The sequence below is a fragment of the Rhipicephalus microplus genome, chromosome 8 (genome assembly GCF_043290135.1).
Source record: "Rhipicephalus microplus isolate Deutch F79 chromosome 8, USDA_Rmic, whole genome shotgun sequence".
NCBI lineage: Eukaryota > Metazoa > Arthropoda > Arachnida > Ixodida > Ixodidae > Rhipicephalus > Rhipicephalus microplus.
In genome coordinates, this window is record NC_134707.1 from 103,303,685 (window position 1) to 103,320,988 (window position 17,304).

Here is a 17,304-nt window from a genome sequence, read left to right on the forward strand (position 1 = left end):
TAGCACTCGCAGTCGTTCGTCGTTTCGTTGTCGTTCTAGATTACGAAGCGGTCATTCAGGAACGTTTGGAGTAGTTTTCATGCTTGCTTTCAGCACACGGCTGTGCCTTCGAAGCGGCGGCCATTAGGCACAGCATTCGGAGTCATCGCGGCCTCTGGTTGGTTGGCGCGCGGCCTCTGGTTGGTTGGCGCCGCTGTACGCGTGGTGACGTAGCGTACGCGAGGCGAAATATCAAGCCCGGCTTGATCCCTCGCGTCTGCTCGCGTATGCCCCTCCGAAGCCGACGCCGAGAGGCGCATTTGACGCTTTTGACGCGTAGACGCGAGCATACGCGTGCCAGTGGTTGGCACTTAAGGGACCCCGGACGCGCTGCGACGCGTATGCGTCAACGCAGCGTGGCACGCGCCTGCGAGTATATGGCAGGACCGGCACCTGGCGTGGCAACGCCGGCATTACGCGACGAAATGAACGCCGGCGAGCACGCGCACCGCATCACCTCGGAGTGACTGGCGCCTTGACTGTTGCATGTAGTCATGTTCTCACATGACACGCATCTCTTGATTATCATGTTTGCACCATTCACATACCTTCGTCATCCATTGGCGTCACGTAATACCAAATTTGGCATATGTAGAGCTAGCTCAACGACCACAAGCACATCATGAGTGTGGCATGTAGTCATGTTGCTACCTTGAACGCATGTCGTAATTATCATGTTTGGATGTGTCGTTTACCTATCTCGTGCGTTCGAGTCGCGTAATACCGAGTTTGGTACTTATGAAGCTAGCGAAACGGCCACGAGCGCATCATGAGCGTAGCATGTAGTCTTGTTGTTACCGGACACGCATCGCATGTTTATCATGTTTGCACCAGTATCATACCTTTGTCATTCATTCACGTCGTGTACTACGAACTTTCATGTAAGTGAAGCTTCCGAAACGGCCGCCAGTGCTTCATAAGCGTGGCATGTAGCTACGTTGTTACATGAAACTCATCGCATGATTATCTTGTTTGCATCAGTCACATACCTTCGTCATCCATTCGCGTACTGTAATGCCAATTTTGGTATATGTGACGCTATCGAAACGGCTGTGAGCGCATGATGACCTCAGCAAAGTAGTCATGTTGTTACATTACACGCATTTCATGATTTTCTAGTTAGTGTGTGTAACTTGTGGTCGCCATGTAATCATGCCGTACCATACCGGTTTTGCAACTCTTCATGTGAATGGAACCATCATAACAGCTGCAGGAGCATGAAATGCAAAGCACGACTTTTATGACATGTAGGTCATCATTTGCATGTTATGATTTGTAAAATATGTTTTTCATACAATCATGTTATGTCATACGAAGTTTGGTATCGATACCATTATCGAAACGGCTAGGAGAGCTAAATGTCCTAGGCGGCTAGATAGATAGATAGATAGATAGATAGATAGATAGATAGATAGATAGATAGATAGATAGATAGATAGATAGATAGATAGATAGATAGATAGATAGATAGATAGATAGATAGATAGACTAAAAGTCGCCCAAGTTCGCCTGAAAATTCTTCGCTTTAAAAAAATGGCCGTGTATTCGAGTGCTTCACAGCGAAGGACGTCGAAAGGTGAAGGTCTTCTGTCTGTAGGGGCTGTGTCAGATATAGGCGCTGTCTGACCGTAATATCAAGGATCGCAATATTTTAAGCGCGAAGCTCCTTAAAGTGGCACGCGTTCGTCCCTCGTCGCAGTCGTAGTGCGTAACCAGTCTTATGTTTTGATCTGCAAGGTGGTGCTGGTGGGAGATTTTTGCTGTGCGTTGTTGAACAATAAAAAATGCGCAGTGTGCGCGTTACCTAAAAGCCGAATTCTCTTCTCTCTCATTCCCCATTAGCAGCCATTAACATGAACCTTGAGCACTATCTGACAAGAAAAGGTTGCCACGTTATACTCGCTGCGCGTAACCTTCTTGGATTTAGAAAGGTTTAGCGAGCGTTGGGTCGCGGTGCCATGAATACAGTGAACTAGTATTTGCCATGAACTCGAGGTGGTTAAAGGTAAAAGTAGCCATTAAGCGCAAGCCATAAGAAAGTATGCGTGTGCTGACTCTCGTTTTGTCCTTGGAATGCACGCTGGATGGAGATGCTTCTATATGCGCAATATATGATGAAAAGATGCGAGATGGTGGTACTTGGAGTGTTGACTAGATGGACGAACGGACACACAGACAGATGCATGGACGAACGCCAAATGGCTGCACGGACGGATAGATGCATGGACGAACGCAGGGACGGACGCACGAACAGACGCACGCACGGACGGGCGGATGGACGGTCAACAGACGGGTGCATGGACAGACGAAAGCGAGAACGAATGGACGGACGGATGCTTCGCCCCACTCTCCATCGCCCACCCCGTGGATATGCTGCCATTTTTAAAAACACAGAGCAACTGTTAGATAACAGCACCCTGTCGTTTTAGCGAAGCGTAAGAAACACGGGCGTTTTCATAAATATTGTCGCATTGTAAGCGCAGCGTAATCATTACTGTGCTCATTGGGATTTCGCATCTGCGCATTTTCTTAATTAAGAAACACACTACTTATCACTAACGTATTGATGTTGCGCCTCAATTATGCGATATAAATTCTTTTTGAAGGACAATGTTTACAAGAATGAGCGCAGCTACTAGACCAAGATAATTGGGCTTCGAGCATGGGTGTCAACATTTACCGAGTGGACGAATCATTCGGCACGCACCATCTGATAGATAGATGAATAGTCAGACAGACAGCAAGACAGACTAAAATTTTCACGTTGAAGTATGCTCAAGGTGACGATCAGTGCTTACGAACGGAAGTGTCTCTTTTTGCTCTTGTTATCTTACTCCCTGCGTACCTTCCAACGCGCCCCTTAGTACGAAAATAGAAATAAAGAGCTTCAAATATGCGCTCCACTGCTCTTATACTCTACGTGTTCAGAAAAGATGTGAGGGTTAATTTGCGGGGAAAAAAGACTCGATGAAGCTATTCCTTGTCTACTTGAAAAGGTGTTGCACCTCACTTTTAAACAAAATGCTTACGCAGAACAATGATGCACTCAAAGTGAACATTCTTGGAGTTATCTTTGACAACTGTAACCTAATATTCATCATCTGACTATTTTATTGAATAAATAATATTCTTTGGCAACAATGAGATTGTACCCTACGAAAATGCATTGAACGTAGTTTTTTGCATTTTTTTGTTTTAAACAACTGTGTAGTAATCATGAAAAAAGTGAAAGTAACTTAACTGGACAAATAAACTTTGTGATAGTGCGAACTGAGTCCACAGCCTTCAAATCAAACTACGTGCGTGTGGCTCTGTAGATCTGCTATCGCTGCAATGCCTCCCTCCCCCTATGATAGACACAAGGCGTTGATTCCCTGTGTGCATCCAAATGATATTAACTAGCACCACTGCTGGCGAATAAAGTGTATGCGAAGTCTCCTGTCGTTTTTTTACATGGCATTATGTACCACATGATATAATTATTCTGTGTTGTCTGAAGATTTCTGTAGTTTTTTGTACCAACAGCATTATATAGTGGTACTACTGTGCCTTCCTCGTATGCGTATTACTGCCCTTGGTGCGTTACGAGTTAAATTATGTGCATTGTTTATGCTGACAAGAATGTTATTTTGGTATTGTACTTCCTGAATTGTATTAGGAACACGTTTTATTCGAGGACAAATTTATGTTCTGGGGTATGTTACAAAAACAAGAATTTAAAAGCGAGCAGCTGAACAATATGTTTTTGTATGCACTCAAAGGGCATTGAGTGTGCTGGGAAGATACCCTCGCTGTGACATTACAAAAGTAAGTAAATTGATCAAAGAATACGTTTTCATTGAGCGATGTCCTATTGTAGCAAACAGATAGCAGTGTGAATAAAGTGATTTTTTTTCAATTGTGGTGTAGTAAAGATAAGTTGAAAGAAATAGCGCGCTTTTGCAACTGAAATTTAAGACAACCAAACTCGTCCAATTAAAGTTCTTGATTCGGGCGTAAAAGGAGGAAGCAGTTCGTTCGTGTCTTTTGTTTGCTAGTTTGAAAAGTTTTCTAGGATTCTGCATGGTGTGATTCACGGAATTGAGAATACCCGAGACTGGGGCAGGTGTTAGATTCCTGCCTCTTTTGTCACAGGTAAGGGTGATGCGGGAGACGCCGTCACAGATGAACTCGACGAACTGAAGCGAACCACAAAATTCGAAGAAACTGTCTCAACAACGCCACGAATGGGAGAAAGTTCAAGGGTCACGGTACAGCCAATGCCCACTGCAACGCCTACAGGTTAGTGCACTTTTTTATCTTACGGGGTAAGTGATACAGTGAAAAATAGCATACATAGTTACTGTACAATACTGAGTACAGCTATGCGCAACTTCTCTAGCGCATATTATGAGCCAACCCTTAACTACTGAAGACTGAAGAGTGTATGTTCTCAAATCACAATCAGTAGTGCTTAAATCAATCACCCGCAAACGCTGAAGCTATCTCAAGACTTTGCAGGAAGCCGGGCCATAATAAGCCTGGTATAAAAAATAAAGAAATGAATTTGTACAACTCACCAAAAGTTTGCTTTCATAAGCCCAAGAGGCAACCTAAAGTGAATAATTGCGTTTTCGTTTTGGGGCGAAGCACCTCTTAATTTAACCTCATCATGCGTCACCTGTAACCGAGAGGAGAAGAGACAAGAAAGAAAAGAAGGCAGTATCTCTCAAACAGTACAATAGACTGGGCTGTCTTATCGAAGTGCATTCGAACTGCAACAGAGTGAGGATAATCTAGACGGTGCTGTGCCGCTACTTTTCGACTGGCTGCTGCGCGGGCTTTGTCGGGGTAAGGGGAGAACGAGTGCCTTTCTCTGTCTCCTGAATAGCCGTTGTATGTGGTGTATCGTTGGCGGGGCATGTACGAAGTAGAGTGTCGGGCACGTTCACGACGCTTGCGCTCGGCTTCCATGGCTCTCGTCTCGTCGGTGTTACCCACGCGCCGTCTGCATTCTCGAACGTGATCGGACGCATGAATGAATGCACGGACAAAAGGGCATGCACGGACGGAAGGATGGACGGACTCTTTGCCCCACTCATCATCAATTATTCTATGTATAATATGCTGTGATTTTTAAGTGCGCTCTATGTATAATATGCTGTGATTTTTTAAGTGTACACATTTAGCAAGTCATGGCACAAAAAATGAAATAGATGAAACTAATATGGCGAACCTCTGGCCTTATTTCGCATAGTTAAAATGTAGGCCCATAATGTTGTGCTTTCTGGCTCCCAAAATGCATCCGAAGCCATATAAGAATCGGATGGTTATTGGAATTCATACAGAAAACTTTATGGCCGTTATTTGACACAATGAGTTCAATATTATAAAAAACGTATAGTAGGTTTACTATTCTGAACAGGACAAAGGACATCACATGGGTACCCATTTCGTGAAGCTTCCACTGTACCTTTCGCCAAAGCGTCAATGTCACCAATAGAGTTGACTGTTTGAATAGCAATTTCGTGCTTTGACATTGAAGCATAGTGAGAGCGCAACAGAATACGACACACAAAAAGAGACAGATGAGAACATGTGAAAAGTACCAAGTGGTAGTTTGCGCCTGTCCTCATCTGTCTGTGTGTGCCGGGTTTCGATGGGCTATCATTACGGTTTCAATAACGCAAATGTTTGAGGTACGCATATAGATGATATCCGGCAGAAATAATACTTGGCTAAGTAGTTCACATACTCAATGTTGAATATAAACATTTTCTTTAGTCGCGCTTTTTCTGCCTGCGTTCGTTTGTTTCTGCATTGAACGTAGCCACGTAGCGACGTACCACCGCACCAGCGCCGACGCAGGGTGAGGAGCTTCTGTTCATCCACTTGTTGAAGCGGAGGCACCCTCTCTCGCAGACCGCTGCAGTCAGCCCTATGTGAGCGAAACGTTTTCGTGATCAGTTGATTCATGCGATTACATTTTGCCTATTCCTTTCAAAAAATAGGCCGTGTATGTGCGGGATTTCGGGAAGGACGATAATATCCTGTATGGATAGAGAGAATAAAACGCTCAATTTGCGTTCTACACAAGACGTATGTATGACAAGTGCTGCGTGAAATTTGGCGCCAAGTGGGGGGTAATGTGAAGAAATCAAATTTTTTAGAACGAAGAGCTACTGCTAAGTGACAGCAGCATGCTGATTTAGCGAGAGATACTGTATATGCTCCCTACGGGAGAGTCGCGCGTAGGTTCGCCATTATGTTCAATAGCCATGCAGTGAAGCCACTCATCATGCTCGCAGGAGAAAAATACGGCGTGAACTTGCGGCGTGGGCGGCGTGCCACAGACTTATTCGCACGCGCTGAGCAAGATGCACTGTTGCAGTAAGGCGGTATATTGCTGTACGTAGCGAAAACCTTTGAGGCCCATGTGTTCAAATTTAGGTGAACGTTAAAACACCCTGATGGCAGAAATTTTTGGAGCCATCCACTACGGCGTCTCGCATGATTATATAGTGGTATTGGGAGGTTAAACTCAAGCAATAAATCAATGAGTTGAAAATGAATAAAAGCTAACTCATTCGTATTAACGTCGCAGCGTGAGTTTTACACCAGACGTACGATGTACTATGTTCCTGCAATGACACTTTTGCGACTGCCTGGTTCATTTTCAACCCGCTAGATGGCGCCAGCTGTACAGCCTGTTGGGTGTTCACATGTTTGTGGCTTCGATGTTCTAGCCATTGTGGCTTTGATAATCCTGCTGAAACAATGTAATCACTATTGGCGCTCACACTTTGGCTTATATATGGACACAATGTATGGAATAACCGCAACGCGGGTATCACAAGTTTTCACGAATGAAGGGGGATTTGAAAAAAAAAAGCGCCGCAAACGTAAAGCCTACCCTGCGGGTAGTTTACGTTAAGGAAAGGTTCACGTTCTGTAAAGACCCGCGCATGCGCAGATTATATCCGGTACCTTGATAACACAAGTTTATTACGTACAAGATAAAAGTCCCTAATGATGGTCTCGATGAGACAGAAGTCAGTGTGGGCAGAGAACGCGGGGACGCCATGCCATCATGCACGGAAATATGGCTTCGCCGCTGAATATGTCATTTGACGCCATTTTGCACCACGTGACAGCGCTCGCCGAATAGCGGCATGAGCAGCGGAACAAAAAAGTACGCCCAACTCTGCTACCTGAATGTAGTAGAGTTTTGCGCTTCTAGATCAGTATTTTTTTAGTTTTAGCGAAGGGTGGGAAATATCCGCTTTGTCGTTCAGAGCATCACATGGCCAGCGCAGAGTAATAAACAGTGCGATGTTTAGAATAACATATCTATAAACTTTCTAAAGAAATAAATGCTCCACACAATACTTTCGTTTTGATGTTTTGCCTGAAACATGCGTGGTGTGAGCTTTTTGTTCGCAATGTTAAAAAAAGGTAAAGCAGTTATCAAAGCAGGTTATAGGTGGACCTTAAGCATGGGCTTAAACTTTCGCCGGGTCACTGAATTGTTGGTCACGGATACGAACAGACAAAACGTCTAAAGTTCGCGAGTGAAAATATGCCAAGAAACACTACCGTCTTTGATACACAGTTTGAAATTTTAGACCTGGTTCGTTCATTTAAAGCACAGTTTAAACACAGTTAGCCTGGTTATGACCTCAAGCGCTTTATATTAGTTAGAATTACACCGCATGAGATTTATGAATGAACTGCAATCTGGGCCCTTGATGTGCTGCCCATTGTTTAAATATAATGTTTTCCATTCCTTAAAGTTTATTGGTGCTGTTATTTTACACATTCACGTTCGCTATAGGCCCTATCGCTGTTTATAAACACGGGTGCTGGATGATATCGGGTTCTGTGTGCTGGCATGGCCTAGCAGTATTGGTGAGGAACGAAGCCTTAACGAGTGCCCAGTTCATTTTCAAGAGTTTTCTCTCTGTGCATGGTCAAATGTTTCAAATACACTTTCTTTTAAGCTGGATATAACATTATAAGGGCTAGTTCCTAAGTTTGAGCGTCTCCTTTTTACCTGAAAGTGGAAAAAGAGTGTTTCCTTACTCCAGCACAACTTTAAACACAACATTTCTCTTTCGGTGTTAAAGAATAATAAATGAAGTGACCGCAAGTTTCTTGGGCAAAAACACGCATGGCTGCTATCACTCTGATGAAACCAACCGAAAAGGCGAATTGTCATAGCAGGCAAGAACCACTTCCTGGCCGTTTTCAAGGATGAACATTGTTTGCGGCAAATAACCATGCATATGTTAGCAAGAAAGCTCCTATATCTTTCTCGAAGGCGTATTCAAAGCTTTTTATAAATCGCCTAATTTCATTACAAGCATTCGCGATGTCAGAGGTGGCGCCTAACGTCAACCTAGGATAAATAGGAAGAAACAACTTGGCATGATTTGTGCGGGGTATAGTGGGAGTGGGTTTATTACTGATGCTGTGAGGAACTGGTTTATTCAGACAGGCTCGAGCTAAATCACGCTGGTGATGATATTTTCAGGTGAAGAAGATGTACAGGTGATGATGATATCAAAGAGAATTAAGAGTCATTCGTTTGTCGCGCTCACACTAATTCCCCGCGTGGTGAAAGCGGCCGCCTGGTCGCTTGACAGTATTATGAAATACGTCGCGCATAAGGCTTTAAACGAGATACGTGCACTATCTCTGTTCCTCGGCAACGATGATCAGGACTAGCGCTAAGAGGAGAAACGCGGTAATTGACAGGAGATGTGTGTTCGACCACCGTGTGCGGCCCAATGAAGCGACTGATGAATTTGTCGCATAGGCTGCGGACGCGCAGTGGAGTTCATATAAGAACTTCGTCACCAGGGGAAAAACTCACAACATGGTGAGACGAGTCGTAGCGAGATTTTCGAGTGTCTTGAGAGAGGCCGGTGTTAATACGGGCCTGGTGACGGCAGTGTGCGAGACGAGATAGGAATTCTTCAGAGAAAGGAGCCGTCGAGGGTGCAGGGGCCGAAAAGAAAGAGACATACAGAGCAAAACTCGGCGAGCGACCATGGACGAGAAAAAATGGAGAAAAGCTGGTAGTGCGTTCAGCAGCCGTATTATAGGCGAATGTCACGAAGGGTAGAATTGCATCCGAGTTCGTGTGGTTTAGGTGAATGTACATGGCGATGATGTCCGATAGGGTCCGATGAAACCGTTCAGTCAATCCGTTGGTCTGAGAGTGGTAGCTAGAAGTGGTCTTGTGAACAGTGTTCGAGGCACGCAAAACTTGCTCAACATTGGAAGAGAGGAAGACTTTGCCACAATCACTCAGGAAAATGCGTGGAGCTCCATGACGCAAAAAGATGTGGCGAAGAAAGAAATCGGTGATCTCAATGGCAGTGCCAGATGGTATAGAAGCTGTTTCTGCGTAGCGGGTAAGGTGGTCAACGGCCATGACAATCAAGCGATTCCCATTGGATGATATAAGAAGAGGGCCATACGAGTCGATTCCAATGACTTCAAAAGGCGAGGTGGGACAAGGAAGAGGTTGCATTAAGCCAGCCGGAGCAGTTGTCGGTCGTTTTCGCCGTTGGCAATGGACACAGGAGGCAACGTACTAAGCGACGGCTGAAGAAAGGCCAGGCCAAAACTACGACTTCGTATTTTGTCGTAAGTCTTGTGATAGCCTAGATGAGCGGCGGTTGGATCATCATGAAAGGCTTCCAGAACTTCACGTTGCAGAGAACGTGGGATGACGGGTACCCACTTGTTGCCATCGATGTGGTAAATGTAGCGACATAAAGCATCACCGACAAGCTTGAAGTGTTTAAGTTGTCAATGGAGTCTGGTGTTTGGAGGAGTAGTAGAGCCGGTCAAGCGGTCAACAATGATACGGCAGTATGGGTCGACACGTTGTTGTGAAAGAAGGACGGATAGGGTGGCAGGTGATGAACTTAGCGCTGCGATTGGAGAGGTGCTGTCGTTTTGGAGTATCGATGGGGAGTGGCTTCCGCTGGGCAAAGGACAGCGTGATAGATCACCAGCATCTTGATGCTTATTCCCCGATCTGTAGGCGACATCGAAATCCTAATCCTGCATGCAAAGCGCCCGGCGACCTAGGCGACCTGATAAGTTTTTCAGCGATGAAAGCCAGCATAAGGCGCTATGGTCGGTCACGACGGTAAAGTGACGGCCGTGAAGATATGGTCGGAATCTTTGCACTGCCCAAACAACAGCAAGGCATCCTGCTCGGTGATAGTGTAGTTCTTTTCTGGAGCGGTAAGAGCACGACTTGCGTAAGCAACGATGCGTTCGCGTGAGTTTTTGTCACGCTGTAAGAGTACCGCACCAAGACCATGACTACTTGCGTAGGTGTGAAGGATGGTTGGTGCGGTGGAATCGAAGTGGCACAGTACCGGATCCGACGTGAGGGCTTGCTTCAATGCCGTGAAAGCACTTTTGCAGTCTTTGGACCAAATGAAGGGGACGTTCCTTGCGAGGAGTTGATGGAGCGGAGACGCAAGTTCCGCGAAGCCACGTATGAAGCACCGGAAGTAAAAAGATAACCCAAGAAAGCTGTGCAGGTCCTTTGCTGTGAAGGCATCACATTAAACTCGTACAACCCATCTGGTGTTGAGAAGGCGGTCTTCTCTTTATCAGACTCCGACATTAGTATCTGCCAGTAGCCTGACCTAAGGTCGAGGCTAGGAAAATACTCTGCGCCCTGTAATGAACCAGTGAATCGTCGATCTGAGGGAGGGGATAAACATCCTTGCGCGTTATTTTGTTTAGCGCACGGTAATCGACGCAGAAACGCACTGTCCCATCTTTCTCTTGAACGAGAACAACTGGGGATGACCAGGGACTCGAGGAAGGACGTATGATGTTGCGTCGTAACATGTATGAGACGTTTTCCTTGATCTTGCGTTCTGCCTGAGACGCGATATGGACGCCGATGTACAATACGATAGCCATCAGTCTGGATGCTGTGAGTAGCGGTGGTAGTCATGCTGAGGGCGGGCGAGTTCACGTCAAATAGAGAACGGTGTCTTTTGAACAGCGCGAGCAAATCTTCAGTTTGATCAGGTGTTATGTCATTGCTTATTGTTGCCGACACAGGTGTGGCAGAGGCATTGAATGGCAGTGATTGTGACTTCGGAACATTGTAGTGGTTGTTGTTCGGAAGAGTAACAATCGCAACAGGCTCCCTGTCGACCGCTCAAGATACTGTTGAGCCACAGGGGAGCAGTACACACTCGGGCGTTTGATTTATGGCAGTTAGGTACGTAGACCCATCGAAGAAGCGAATAAGCCCTGGTGTGATCACAATGCCCCTACGTAGGGTATGACCGAAAGGGAGAATTAGTACGCCACCATCCACAATGTCGGTGCAATTAACACTTATAGTTTCTTCGATGTTCTTCGGGAAAGTAGCCGCGTTGCTCGTCTTGTTGGCGCCTTCGACAAAACCGAGCGAGATGTCCTTGATAGCCGCAGTAGTAACAGATTAGTCGACGTGGGCGCTGAGGAGCGTAGTAAGGTGGTGCACGCACTGGCGGTGATAACGAAACCAGAGACGTATGGTATGCTGTTGTAGACACAGAAACGGTGGGTGCGGCAGAGAGCGTGGCAACTTTGGCGTACGTGCGCGTCTTCCGGACGCAAGAGCTGTTGGAACCCGTCGGACGCGATGCGAAGGCGATCTCTTGTTTAATCAGGTCTCGCAAGCTATCATTTTCTCTTTCATATCATCATCACCTGTACATCTTCTTCATCTGAAAATATCATCACCATACTTTTACCGATTACCTGTGACAATATAGTAGCTTTTCAGAGTTCCGGCTCATCGTTAATGCCTCATGTGCCATGCTTACACTCGCAGTAAAGTGCGCAATACAGGTTACCGAGATTCTTGCAATGCGCAAAGCCAGGTCAAATTGAGTGAAGGTTTAAATAATGTATATATCCGTAACAACAAAGAAGTAATGACAAATATTAACTAAAGGTTGCTAAAAAAGTCACAGAATCTTCACAAAGTCAACGATGATGAGTGGGGTGAAGCTTCATGGGCTCTCAGCTCAACATCTGCCAGTCTTTGTGCGAGTTTCACCATCACCTCTTACATCCGTCTGTCTGTCCGTTTGTCTGTCCGTCTGCCGTCTGTCCGTCCAAGCGCCAACTATCGCTTTCATAACACACTAACTCCACAGGCAACACGCGCCGGCATGCCATCTAGTGGTCAATTGACGTACTGTCAAAGCACAGAACTAAAAGGAACCTAGATGACACCACCAGTAATGACAAAAAAGTCAGGAAAGCTTTAGAGGAAATGCAAGTAGGTAAAGCTGCTGTTGATCATCAGGTAAGATCCGATCTGCTTAAAGGCGGAGAACAGATTGTGTTAGAAAACCTAGCCACACTGTTTAAGAAGTGTCTCTGACGGGGAGGGTACTAGATTCTTGAAAGAAGGCTAACATAACCTCAACACATAAGATAAGAGATCACAACGACTTGAATACAGTTCGATCAGTTTGCTGTCCGTTGTATATAAGCTATTTACAATGGCAATCGCTAACAGAATTAAAACATCATTAGAATTCAATCAACCAACGGAACAAGCAGGATTTACACTCTAAGCCGAAAAACACTAAAGTGGGGTATGCCATTGGTTCTTTAGGGGTCTAAATGCGCTGCCACAGATTTTGAACCAATTTTGGACTAACTGCGGGAGTAACTGCAAGGGCTCAACTGTTACCCCAAGCACTTACTCCACTTGGTTTAAATGTTGGCCCAAGTAGAATGCTCCAGTGGGAATAACAGTTGAACCGTCTGGACCAATGGCAAAAAAATGGCGACACTGCGTTTGTACAGTATATTTTATGTTTTTCCAATTTATTCAGCACTGAAGATCATAGTATGTTATTCATTCAACACACACACACACACATACGCACTATTATTTCAAAGTAAAACACCGCAAACACTGACTGCCCGCGCTGTACTACAGAGAACAGACTCTCGGGTATATATAGCACAGTATTTAGACCTCCCATCTAGTGCCAGTGGGCGACCTTTTCTCGGCTTAAGAAAACAATAAATATTGACACCGTAACGCGAAAATTTACATGGGCTTATTCGTACCACCGATGCGCATGGATCTTTTAATATGGATCCATCTAATCTTCAACATGCCTCCAGCCCGAGAATACGAATTATCAGCTGGTATTCGATCATGTCGGCCGAACCAGCGTTCGCAGTGCTGGCGCACGAGTCTGCAAACACAAACATAGCAGCGGCGCTTGTGCGGGAAAACCGGCGAAGCAGCCGCAGGCGCCCCGCCGATGCCATACCGTGTCGGCTTGCCGACGGCGTCACTAGGCTTACGACGAGTACGGCTAAACGACCGCCGGCGATCGCAACATGCGGCTCGCATGAAATTTTCGTCGTCGTTATTTTGTAGTCACAAATGAACAATAGGTAAGTGCCCCATGTTCGCTGTGTCTTACGGAGTGATGTAGATATCGCATACTTACAGCGACGAGACCGTTCGCAGGCACGGTTCTTTCATCGTGCTGGTTAGTCGCTCCCTGTGTACCGCCGGCCGCACGATTAGTCGTATCCGCGATCGCCTACACGCTGGATTTTCGATAACGATTGTCGCATGGATAAAACGACATAAGTTTGCCTGAGCTACTATTTTTGTGAACTTGTACGCGACGTTTCCTACGCTTGTGCCGGCAATGCACTCACACCGGCAGCCCGCTTGATACCGATGACGTACGAAGCCTACTTTTCCTATATATCGCTTTGAACTTGTGGTCACTGTGTGGGTACACGACCGCTGATGAACAGCTTACCTTTATTAGTATTGTCAGTGTTCACCGTAGTTCGAACTTATTCAGCACATTAAAGCGAGTTCTCGGCATTGCCCGTGTTTGCGGAGACTTTCACTTGGCTTCGGCTCGCCCGTGCCGGCATGGTGGAGACGCGAGGGCACTTGCTGTGTGCACTGACAGCGTGTTGTACTACTTTCCTCTAATAACATCTTCTATTCGTTTCATAGTGCATCACTTTCACAGTGGTGTATAGCCTATTTAACTTGTTTTCACGATCGCCGACCACGCCGAGCATTGCAGTGCAGCATCGACAGGAGGCGATAGCGGCGCAGTTGCCCTCCCCGTTGGTCCCTTCTTGGCCGGGCGTTTGCGCAAGACACGCATTGTCACACATTTAGTCCCTGTTGGACGAACCGTTCGTCCATCGGTTTAACGACTGCAGTTAGTCCAACTTTGCCGAATTTCGGCTTATAGTGTAGAACGGCCTACACAGCAACTAACCGCATTCATACTATCACTCAGATAATGAAGAAATGCTCAGAATAGAGCCAGCTACTATGCATAGCCTCGATAGATTACGAGAAAGCATCTGATTCAGTAGAAAAATCAGCAGTCTTGCAGACACAGCGAAATTGGGGTGTTGACGAAGCAAATATAAATATCCTGGAAGTAATCTACAGATGATCAACTTTCATCATAGTACCTTATAAAGAAAGGGACAGAATATTAATCAAGAAGAGTGTGTTTGATTGATATGTGGGCTTTAGCGTCCCAAAACCACCATATGAATATGAGAGATGCAGTAGTGGAGGGCTCCAGGAATTTCGACCACCTGGGGTTCTTCAATGTGCACTTAAATCTGAGCATACGGGCCTAAAACGTTTCTGCTTCCGTCGCAAATGCAGTCGCCACAGCCGGAATTCATTATAGATACTTGCGAATCAGCAGACGAGTACCTTAGCCTCTAGACCATCGCAGCGGGGAATCAAGAAGGGTGTAAGGCAAGGAGATAGAATCTCCCCAATGCTGTTTAGCGCATGCTTACAGGAGGATTTCAGAGGCTTAGAATGTGGGAAGAGCTAGGGATGAAAGTTAATGGGGAGTACCTTAGTAACCCGCGCTTCGCCGATGACATTGCACTGTTAAATAACTCAGGGAACGCATGGCAACTGATGATTACTAAAAACAGGAGAGCAGAAATGTAGCTCTCAAAAGTAATCTGCACAAAATAAAATTATTCTACAAGAACCGCAAAGAACAGTGCTTCGAGATAGATAATAGTGCACTTATAGACTACATCTGCTTAGGACAGGTAATGATCGCGGAGGCGAACCACGGGATTGGAGTAAGTAGAAGAATGAAAATGGGGTGGAGCACAATCGGCCAGCACTTTCAAATCATGACTAGTAGTTGGCCACCATTCTTAAAGAGGAAGACATATAACAGCTGCATCTCGCCCAGTGGCGTCCAACTCTTTCGCAAGGGGGAGAGGCAAACCTGCCTCTCTCTCTCTCTCTCTCTCTCTATATATATATATATATATATATATATATGTATATATATATATATATATATATATATATATATATATATATATATATATAAAGTCCAGTAGATCTTCCGTGAGCGGTCACAACGTGGTTTATTTCGACGTTTCGGTCTAGAGTCTGGCCTTCATCAGGATCTATCCATCTATCTATCTATCTATATATATATATATATATATATATATATATATATATATATATGAGAAATAACTGTATACCTAAGGGCTTGTTTTTCCGTGTTTTAACACAATAATAATGAGATCTAACAGACAGTAATGTCAAGGAATGTACAGGGGAAGTTATTAGAACCAATGGAATGTAAAAGATAACGCCAAAGATAACCAGCCGTGAGCAGGAATCGAACCTACGACCTTCGAACACGCGTTCGATGCTCTAACCGCTGAGCTAGCACAGCGGCCTTCCTTCCACCCACTTTTTTGAGTTTATATGTGACTTTAGAAGTAGGAGTGACAGTCGGCGCCATCTGTAAGCCAAAGAACGAGTGTGAAAACACTCTTATGCGCATGTTTGGTGCCACGTAGCACGTGAACTTATTATGACTGGGCAGATGATTAATTGTCCCTCTTATACAACGTTATTCGAAGGTCGTACGCTCGATTCCTGCTCACGGCTGGTTATTTATTTCATCCACTTTTCTTTCTTCCTATTTACATTCTATTGGTTCAAATAACTTCCCCTGTACATTCCTTGTGTATTCAAAAATACACATTCTACAACATTCTACACACTCCGGACCTGAGGTCAATAATTTGAAAAAATGCAGTTTTTATGTGGTCATACAGCTTCAGATCCCCTTGGCATGCTTATTTTACATTCGCCTATGACTACACCCCTAGTCTTTATTAAATGCACTGTCTATACTAGTCTTTTATAAACCACGCCTGCAAAAAATTTTCGACGATGACTTTCCAAGTTATCTTACAGTTCTTTCGTATTTTCTTATTCAATGGTGCATGTAAGTTTTCTCGCTGACGTTTAAGATCTGTTGCATCATCAAAATAAACTTTCGTGGTATTTCTAACGTAGAGCAAATTCTCTAAATCCATTCATCAGAAAAGCACTTGCGGACTATTCTATGGTACTTGCCCTATCCGGAAAGCTTTAACAAGTGCTGGTAGTGGTGGTGGTGGTGTCACAGCAGGCGGGGTTAGCCTGGCCTGCATGGCCGGCAAGGGTTCCGCCTTTGAACAAGTTCACTATTGAACAAGTGCACTATTAAACACTACATACACTTGCTTAGTACTATCATCGTTTCAAAAGGCACAAGTCATGCAAAATTTGCTTTCGTAACCTGCAATGGTCTAGAGATAAGCATATTATCTCAAGAATGATGTGCCACAGGTGTACTTTCCGCCTTCATTTGAAACCACGCACAAATAAAACACTTACAAGTTGCACGTTGCTCGGCTCTCAGCACTCAAAACAGCAGGAATCATGGTTAGCACTGCATCTAAGGCGCTGTGAAGCACTTTTCGGAGTGCCGACAAAGCGATGACGAGAGTGAGTGGTTCGGCAGTAGCACTGGTGTTTTCTTGCCACACACGAGGCGAGCTTCCTCAATGCGAATTGGTATCCTAACAGTACATTTGTCATCGATACATGTGCTCTCTTATCCCAGAGATAATATTGCGGCATGTCCGACAGCTTGGTACTCTGTTATCGCGTTGTAGTTTCTTGCTTTAGCACTGCCTCTGCACAAACTTATCGCGCTGACCTGTAAAGTGTTTGGTTTTGCGCGGCTGCTTCTCAGTTATTAGCTTGAGTCCAGCTCGGTGACTTTGAAGAAAGGGTGACCTAAATCTATGGTTTTTGAGCCCCAGTTTTCAATTGAATGGCCGGAATAACTTGTTCTGGCAGTCAGCTTTACTAATAGGTCGTACATATCAATGTCATTTAGC